Here is a 9,800-nt window from a genome sequence, read left to right on the forward strand (position 1 = left end):
TGGCGCTGTGTGTCGCAGGTGGGTGGACGACGGGGAGACAAGAGAGAGGAGGAAGGACAAGGAGTGCGGGGGAGAAAGCACCAGGGAGAATATTGAAAAGAGCTCGATTTGGCGTGCAATACATGACAGCAGAGAGCAGTGCATGATTATGGATATAACAGCCGCTTTTTCACCTCTCGCCTTTGCTCATGTTAGTTCCTCGGCTGCCAAACAGATCCTCTCACCCACCCTGGAGAGTGGTGAAAGCTGTGTTCACACAAAATCAGGTGAAAAATCTGACCTCTAATCTGTCGGCACCATTAGGAACCAGCATTTCAAAATGTGTTGTTTCTGCTAAAGCATGGTGGTGCACTAAGTAAAGATGGGATTAAGTCGGACACAAATGTGCTCTCTGAAATCCACAGTGTTAATGTAATCTTTGTTTATTTTGTCCTCATTACCTACAACCCTCTGCTCTCTCTCCCTTTCTTTCTCCCCCCCCTCTCTCTCTCTCTCTCTCTCTCTCTCTCTTTCTCTGTCTTTCTCTGTCTTGTATGCCATGCCATGTGCTTTGTGGCCTTTGGATATGAGAGCAAAAGTGACAGGGTGGGACAGCGATGGTCCCCAGAGGCATGTGATGTCCTTCTGCTTCAGCGGTGAGTGAGAGCCAGCCAGTCCAAAATAAAAGCCTCATCCCAAACTCACAATGACACGGAGGACAGAGCCTCGGCTCACCCTGATCGGGATATGCACCGGCCATGTGACACCCGGGCTGGCCGGGAACCAGGACTTAATGTAAGATTGCACCCAATTGCACTATCATAAATAAACTGGACATCCAAATCCACTGAATATTATATAGGAGGGCTTTGACCCCGTAGTATTTTCAACAGGTGCCATGAGACTGGCTCAGAGCCACTGACGAATAATGTGCCGTGAGGAGATAGAGGATGGCAGCAGCGAGGCCACTGGGTGTCATTATAAATCAATCATAGAGGAGTTTTACTGGCTCGTCTGCTTTAGTGCATATGCAGACGTGCGGGTAAACCTCAGAGGGCTGCCCTGTGATTGGAGAGAGAAATGATGGGCCTCTTGGTTAATGGGGAAAGCAACCGGCAAAGGAAGCCTGTGTTTTTCTAGCTCATCTGGCTTAGATTAGAAGCCGCCTGCACTCTGCTGTCACACTGAGAATGGAGAGGAGATAGAGGCATTCAGAGATGGGGAGAGCAGAGAGCGAGGAGGCAGGGGAACAGAGGGGAGGGAGGGCAGGAGGGGTGGTGTGGGGGGGTGGAGAAAAACAATAATATAGACAGAGAGCAAAGAGGAAGGAGAAGAGGCATTTGCAGAGGGTTTTAGGATTTGTGATGAGCTCTGGCTCTGTCACCCCGAGTGCTTAGCAGAAGTCAGAAGCATAAACCCTTTAGATAGGCCCTGTGCAACAATGGAGGGAGAAAAGCCCTTTAGATTAGGACATGAATGATAGCAGGGAACAGAGCCAAAAAGCGACTGCTTGCCCCTGGCGTCTCCTTGCCCACTAACTGAGTGCATATGCCTGGCACAGGAGGACAACTTTCACCCTCCACACCTTCAGCATCCCTCTCCTCCTCCCCCAACCCTTCCTCCAGCACTTCTGCTAATGCACTCAGTATTGCCCCCATTCTCTCTTATGCAGGGCAGAGACCCTGGCACTGACATTATAGCTCCTTGTACTTCAGCTGAGGAGAGAGGGAGGGGAAAAACACGGGGTCCAGGACGTCCGCAACAGCATGTGAGACTTGCTTCCATCGCTGTTCCATCTCACCACTGCTGGTTAGCATTGCATTTCTTTTCTTTTTTTTTTTTTTTTTCCAGTCATGGTTTGCCAGGTTCTCCGCACTGCTCAGTCACCAGAAGGGTCACAGTTTTCAGAGAGAAAGAAGCCATAGACACGCTGGAACGAATCGCACAAAGTTGGCTCACATTCTGCTGACAATCGCACAGAAAGCAACTTCAAAGGCATGAAATTGGTTGCCTAATTTCTGTGTCGGCACTCTTCCCATATCTCTGTTTTTGTCGTACAATGTGTGCACGCATGTGTGTCACTGTTCCTATGCCTATATGTGTGTGTGTGTGTGTGTGTGTGTGTGTGTGCATCTGTAAATCTCTCTCAAGATTGGTGAGTTTTTAAAGTGCCATTTTCATAATGCTGCTGCGTGTCTGCATGTGTTATTTATTGTATTTTATTTATTTATTTATTTTCATATGTGCGTGTGTGTGTGTGTATGTGTGCATTAATCCAGAGAGATATGTGGAGGGGTTTAAACTGTTTCAGCTTGTTGTGTTCGTGCAGACAGGCTTTTTAGGTCAGGCCTAATTGATGACCTGTATTAATATCAGTGAGAGTGGCATGTGTTTTTGTCTGTTGGTGTGTGTATGGCCCTGTCCCGGATCTTGCTGTCTCACTATCCTCAGGCACAGCTGACGCCTCCATGCAATCCTCCAACACACACCCTCTCTCTCTCCTCTCCACACACCCCTCATACTCCCCGGGGTGTGTTCTGCTTTTAAGGGATATCAGGGGGACTGGGGGGGTGGGGGGGTGCTGCGTATGGGAACGCCCTGCTGTCACCGCAGGCCGGCCAGTCATTCCCCTCACCCTCGTTTATGTCTCACCATGGGGGTTTCTGTTGCACACAGACTTGAGTGGGGTGGGGTGGGGTGTCGGGGAGGTCACAGTCTGGACTAATTACATCATTTCTAGTGGTTAGACGATACAAAGCAGGAGCATGTTGAATGGAAACGTTCATGCAGGGATAATGCAAAATTTCCAATGAGCTGATTATAAATAATGCCAAAAATAGATGGAAAAAGTAGAATTTCCTTACATCTGCTTCTCTCTCCCAAGGTCAGCTGAGTTCCATTGTCATCCAAGGTCAACATGGGGAAAATGACTAACACTGAACTGGGTATAGACAATATATTGATATTGTCTGGGATTTTTAATGATGTAATCGTGACATGACATAATTTTTGTCTTTTCCTGGTTGTGAAGGCTGCATTACAGTAAAGGGGTGCAATTTTCTGAACTAATCAGACTCATCTGTGGTTTTTTTTATAAGTTTCTACCCACATGGTCATCATGTTAACATTCCTAAAAAATATTATATATGATCTCCTGTGTAAATGTCTTAAAGTTATCAAAGTTACAAGTCAGTCCCACATTATATTTTCTAAACATATTGTGATATTTGATTTTATCCATCTTGCTCAGCCCTACTATGAACTATATGAACCCTCACCTCCTAAACTTTGCCATCTCACAGCCTCAACTTTCCCAGGTCCCTTTCGTGGTGAAGGATTTCTGATTGTCTCCACACAAAGAGGAAATTTCCCTGTTAATCTTGCAGCAGGTGCTTTGAGACGGTGCATCCATGCCGAGTTTGGGAGTGAGAGCAGTGTTACCTTGAAAGCAGCGTCAGTAAGCTGTTCTCTCCAGAGCAGATCGCTCCTGCTGCTCAGCCTCCTAATCCCTCGCAGAGCTGTTCTGTTCAACACACACTCTAATAACACTCAGCTTGTGTTTTCTGACACACGCCGCGCTTTATCTGTGTTTCCTGTCTTTCATTTGTTGCACATCCTGCCGCCGCACAACCGGAATGGTCCCCTTCTACTCCATCCATCTTCCATCCCGCTGCTCCCTGAGGAGATGTCAACGTAAAAAGAAATCATGTCTGTGTTCACAAAACTTCAGTGCACTGACAGACTAGGCCCAGAGCACCACACACCCGATGTGCTTGTGTGTGTGTGAGAGTAACAGAGAGTGAGAGAGGAAGGGTGAGAGAGAAAGACAAGGATAGAGAGAAACAAAGAAGTGAAGTAGGGGTGAACTTGTTTGTTTGTTTGTGTATGTGTGCACTAGTATGCCTTGCTCTGGGTGTGTGTGTATGTCTTTATATGCATGAGCTGCTGCGATTTTGTCAAAATTCCCTCATCGGATGTCTAACAGCAGAGGACAATAAATCTCCCACTCCTTGTAAAGACAATGTTTTGGACTTTTTGGACAGGCACCGGTCTGTGGAATGTGAATGTGATAGCTTGTAATTCCACACATCTGCTTTCCTCATAGACGTCCACATCTTTATATGGTCAAACTATTCTGCGGCTCATGCCACTTGGTAACAATGTCAGGATATGGCCTGAGATCTAACCATGTGCATATCCCCATTTTGACATCAGTGTTCGCCTGTTCACAAAGGTAACATTACACCGTGTTGCACTCACTCCCCAGTCCCGCTGATATGATGTTAGCTATAAGTAAACATTAACATGCATATTGCCGCTGGAGCACACTTGATGCGCACATTGTTTCTCTCGCTCAGAAAATCATACTTCCTTTGTCTGAGGAGAGTGACAGGGCCAAGTCCTGCCTGGCTCACTCGCTGAACTCTGTTGTCATGGTGACAGCGACGTCGTGGCACTTGGAGTGCATCTCCTTTGGAAAAAAAAAAAAAAAAGACCAGCGCTCAGCATTATGCATCCACTTGTCCTGCCTCTTTACTATTAATGGGCATAAATATTTATATGGTTTGGAGGGTATCTTCATGGTGGAGAAGTGCCATGGCCTGTGGTGAGGCAAGACATGAGTTGATGAAGTGGTCTATGTCATACATGTGTGACTGCGTGCGTGTGTGTCAATGCACAAGTGTATCTCTCAGTACACTTTCAAAGCCTTTGGTTCCCCAATTACAATATTATATTTATCTCATAGCTACAAGGATATTAATGTTGGAATTCAGTGTAACATAGAAACAGGGCCTCGGGGTGTTTGACATACATTCACTTCCCAGCCTGTGCTCCAGTATTCCTCCAAAGCTGTATCATTAATGTCTGCTGAAGAAGCCTGGAAACACAGTATGCTCACAGTAAGCTTTGACACAGATTCCAAGTTTTTGGTTATGGCTGCACTTATCGTTTTACTGCAACTTTTAGCATCAATTTGACATCTATCACAGCTTGATACATAGTGATAGTGAAAGGTCTGAATGTATACAGATCAGATTTTGCTCACATTGCTGTCAGATCCTCTTTATGATGGCAGTTCTGCATCGTCTGGATACAATCCAGTCACCATGCTGTGCGTGCATCATAACCCTGTAAAAGAGACGGAGATGTAGACACAAACTGTAAAAAAATGCAGCCACAATCAGTTTTCATAAATCACATTGAAATGATAAGTGTAACCTTGTAGCCTTTGAGTCCTCTGTACTGGACCATTAAGTGTGGTCACAAGGAAGGTTTTATATTTCTTTGGCTTCTTCTTTCTGTGCTTCCTGTACTTTCCATTCTCTCCCTTGTTCCCCATTTCAACACTCATCCTCTGTCCTCTGTAACACAGACACATCCTCTTTTGTCTTCCCTCTTTCTCTTAAGACTCTCTCTTGAATCCGTTACATTATTTCTGGTGAAAGTGTAGGATAACGGCTCCTCCCTGAAGGCTGTTCAACAGTAGGCTCAGCTTTATGGAAGATTAAATCATAAGCAGAGCCTGTGGAATCTACAGGGACAGAGGAAAAATCATCCCTTTTATTTTTCATTTGCATGCTTTCCCCATCTTTCCTCCAGGCTTTTTTGTTAACATGACCCACCTCCCATGGCTGTCTTACAGTCCATCCTCTCCTTAATGACTAATTTAAATGGCTTTGATAATCCGTTATTACTATGAATTAAATAGCCATTATACAGGGTTCAGAGGGAAGGACGTGGATGGAGGATTGGTTACCCCACCCCTCCCTCCAGCACTGGAGTGTCCTTTTCTATTTCATTTTGTGAAACATTTATGAAATAAAAGATCTCTGCAACAAAGCTCTGATTTTGTCCTTTCTTTCAGAGCAGCGGTCATCCTAAAGGTTGAATGCTTGAGCTCTTGGAGGACACACAAAATAGACAAAGATCTGAGAAGGGTTGAAGGTGAGGGCATAAACATAAACAATGTAACCAGTCTATCCTTTTTTTTTATTCTTGAGCTGGACTCATGTGGATGGTATACCTTGACCATTGTTTGGGTAAAACAGAACATGCAGTAATTTGTTTCAGTTTAGCAGTTGTGTGCAACCTGTCATATCCCCACTAGGAGAGAGGAAAATGCTTTCATTATTAAACAAAGCCCTCCGGCATCCAACGTGTGCATCGTTAGCTGTAATTAACAATGCACTCTCCTTCAGGATAAACAGTTAAACAAAAAAGGAAGGCAGCTGAAATGGAAGCTCTTGACACAAGGTGATCGGTTGGAACTGATTTACAAGAAGTCAGATTTACAACAAGGCTTCCTGTTAAACTGAAAAGAAGAAAACAGATTCCGGGGGCCTGCTTTTTTATGAGCACTCTTCCCTGTATCCAGATCTCACGTTAATGTTTAATTTATCTGTCAGGATCTGAGTGGTATCGGAGAATCATAGCAAACTGAACATTCGTCCCATGGGGATATAAATATCACATCAAAGAGCTGGATTCTTTTTATTGAGACTATGTGCACTGCTAAGTGACAAATCTATAAACTCCGTAGGTATTTGTCAGTTACTTGATGGGCTTTGGCTCTTGGTTTTATGATTTAAAAATGAGCTTCTATATTGAACCAGGCAGGCAGGTGATTCCCCTGAAACCTGCTGAGTTTTGACATGAAGGGGATGATATGCAGCCTGCGCTGCTTTGTTTCTCCTTTTCCCTTTCATTAACACTACCTCTCATATGGTATGTGACATGTTTGCCAGTTATTCTTTGAAGGTAACAGATGGATCTTGAGGAAGATCCTTCATGTGACATTTTTTTTTTTTTTTTCAAAGCAGTTCATCTGAGCATGTCCCTATAAGCTCATTGGCTGGGCTTTGTATTACCATTGATCCAACCCAGAGATAAATGTTCATTTCAAACTCTCCCACCTTCACCTTGTCCTGTCCTTGTCTAGGAATAATTACACCATTTCGCCTTGATTTCTCATGATAGGAGCAGGCTATTGCTGCTGGACACTATTCCAATCAATCACGTGGATTGTCTTTGAATACCTATCACATCTTCAAATAATGAGACTGAGATCCATTGCAGAATGAACACGCCGCATCACTCAGACGCAATGGGAATCATCAGTGACCCAGTGGACAAGTAATCACCGACTTCTTGTCCATCCATCCACTTTCTTTGACAAGATAAGGTGATGATTTGAACAACCCAACTAAAGCAGGCAGCCACGTCCTAATTATGTTCTTTTAAAGTAATATGAATTATAGTGCAGTGGTTATTTATTATAGGAAATTCTGTGTAATGTCCCTTTAAGCATGACTTCACCTTTTTTCCCGCACAAGGTGTGCGTTCATTTATCTACGGAATCAAGACCAAAGCAAAACACAGCTGTTCATCAGGCTGTGAATGTGCAGCATGTTTTGTTTTGGACACTGGTTTTGGGGTATTCCCAGCCTTGTATGTTAGTCACTGCAAGCATGGCTGCAGTTCCTGTGCATGTCGAGACAGGTTAGCATTCTACTACCATCTGCTACCATCATGGACAGAGCACCTGATGATGCACCCTAACTTGGTTTTTATGATCCCCAGTTAAATTATGCATTGAGTTCCAATGCTTCAACTTGTTTGAGCAATTTTCTTGGTCTCCAGAGCTGTGTTTACAGCCATATCAAGTGACAGCAGGGATGTGATGAGGAAAATCCTTTGTCTGTATGCTCACATTTTGATTCAGAATGTTGGACAGGTGTTTCCAAGGGAAGGGCCTGGTCTCCTTATTGGTTACACTGTGCACACACATGTATGAGGTCCCTGATGGATCCCCTCAGACCGGGTGTATCGCACATATAGCAGACAGTAATGAGAAAAGGGATAACAGTGTTCCATCAACAGCTGAGCCCTGCAGCTCCTGTCAGCATTAAATGCACATATATAGCCGCTGGGCATGCAGTTGCTAAGGAAGTGTTGGTATCCAGGCAGGAGTTGGCAGGGAAACATCCCCAAAGTTGATACAGGAGATTGGATGCCGCTGGAGTTGATTTCAAGCTGCATCCATATTTCATTTATGTATACAAGTTCTCTGAAGGGAAGGTGAGCAGCGCAGAGGAAAATTACCTAGGCAGCTGTGAAAAGGCTGCTGCATAAACTGTAGCTGATCCAAAATAAACTCTGGGAACATCATTAAAGACTCATGGACATTAGAGCCGGGGTAATGGTGGGATCAGACAGCAGCAAGAGTTATGGTTGTGAAAGCTCCCAGCTGAAACTGTATGAACAGGTTTTCACATTAGCCTCAGTCAAGACGCTCTCTAATAGGCCGGAGGGAGAAAAAAAAACAGTGACCACCATGACACTGTTGTTTCCTCACCTGGCTACTGCTCTCTATTTAACACAAGCAATAGCTCTGAAAACAGAAACTCTGCCTTAACAGCCCTGCCACAAAAGCACTGAGCCACAGCATCTCAATCCACAAATCATAATTCATTTTCAAAATCTCTTATATCCCACAGTCCCACCTCCCCAGACTCCCTAACCAGAAAATGTGTCTGGGCTGGACCAACAACCATAGCGCTCCATGCTTCTGCCGTCCACTCAACCACAGGCCCTTGACAGCAGACCTTGCTCGGTTCTCGACTTGGGCAATTTGAATGAGGAGTGATGTCTTGTCAAAAGGCGCATACAAAAGCGCTCTTAAAGAAAGCATAGCACACATATGGAACATGGGTGAATTTAGCACACGGTTAAAAATACATGCTCTCTCTGAGGAAAATGAAAACCCCTAATGAAATGGAAAGCAAAGTGAAATTCTGAGCGACAGACAAATGGATCATTCCCTTCGAGTGAATCAGATTTCTGGAGGAGAGGGAGAGCGGGAGGAGGGGGTGGAGTGGTGGCTCCCCTGGCCTACTTTCCTCCATTCACCAGCCAGTCCATCCTCCTGGGAACAGCGGAGGTATATGGAGGGAGTTCAGCCACGCTTGGCCTGTCACTGCAAGACGCCAAAGAGATGGCTACACATTGGGGGGGAGGGGAAAGAGTCAGCACACTTACTGTACATGGGGAGGGATGCATAAGCAAAAATAGTCCAGTTGTTTCTCCCTTTCCATCTTCACACTCTGCACTTCCTCTCACCTTACTACTGAGGTGCCTCGTGCTGTGCTGCTCGGATGAGCCCAGACCCATAGCAGATGGTTCTTTTCTGTGATTTCTCTCAAAGAATGGTTAGTGGATAAAATACCTGGGTAGACTGACATGCCCTCTCTCTCTCTCTCTCTCTCTCTCTCTCTCTCTCTCCTGCCCTCAGGCTCCTGTCACTGAGTGAGCTATTGCAGGTAGACCTCCGTAATTATTAAGAAGGAGGAAAGCTTCACAGTCGATCGCCTACAGGTGTTTTTAGATGGAGTGGAATACACACAGAAATAGCAAAAAAAAAGGTGAAAATGAAATACAGAGCAAAAAAAATTGTAATAAAAATGGAAAACAATAAAAAAAATACTTCTAAGGCACTTATTGCTCTAATGGCTCTATAGAGGCAGGTTTAGTGTTAATGCCTTGATTTTCTTTTTTTATGCCTCTTCTGAAGGATTTGTCCAATTACTCTTCTAAACAGTGTTATGGCTTGTTGCTAGGTGACAACCACGTAACACACATCATTACCACAGCAGCTGTTAAGATGAAGGTGTTTCCAAATAAAGATGATTCACTACCTGTAAGCTGAAGAGCAAATCTGTGAAGAGTTGTTTCTACTGTCACCTTCCTGTCTCCTCTCTATGAGTCTGGGTAGGTAAGAGATACAGAACAGGCCTACTGGGATAAATGGAGATGCATGTATC

At 44.7% G+C, this 9,800-nt stretch overlaps 1 long non-coding RNA gene across 1 annotated transcript; it reads right to left on the reverse strand.

Moving 5' to 3' along the window:
- Positions 1–2,832: 2,832 nt before the first annotated feature.
- Positions 2,833–5,096, reverse strand: LOC115361211 (uncharacterized). The gene is made up of 3 exons (XR_003928401.1): positions 5,027–5,096; positions 4,320–4,450; positions 2,833–3,656 (listed from the first exon to the last, which is right to left on the reverse strand). It is a non-coding gene; the product is annotated as an uncharacterized LOC115361211 (long non-coding RNA).
- Positions 5,097–9,800: the final 4,704 nt, after the last annotated feature.

This window comes from Myripristis murdjan, chromosome 6 (assembly GCF_902150065.1).
Source record: "Myripristis murdjan chromosome 6, fMyrMur1.1, whole genome shotgun sequence".
Taxonomy (NCBI): Eukaryota; Metazoa; Chordata; class Actinopteri; order Holocentriformes; family Holocentridae; genus Myripristis; species Myripristis murdjan.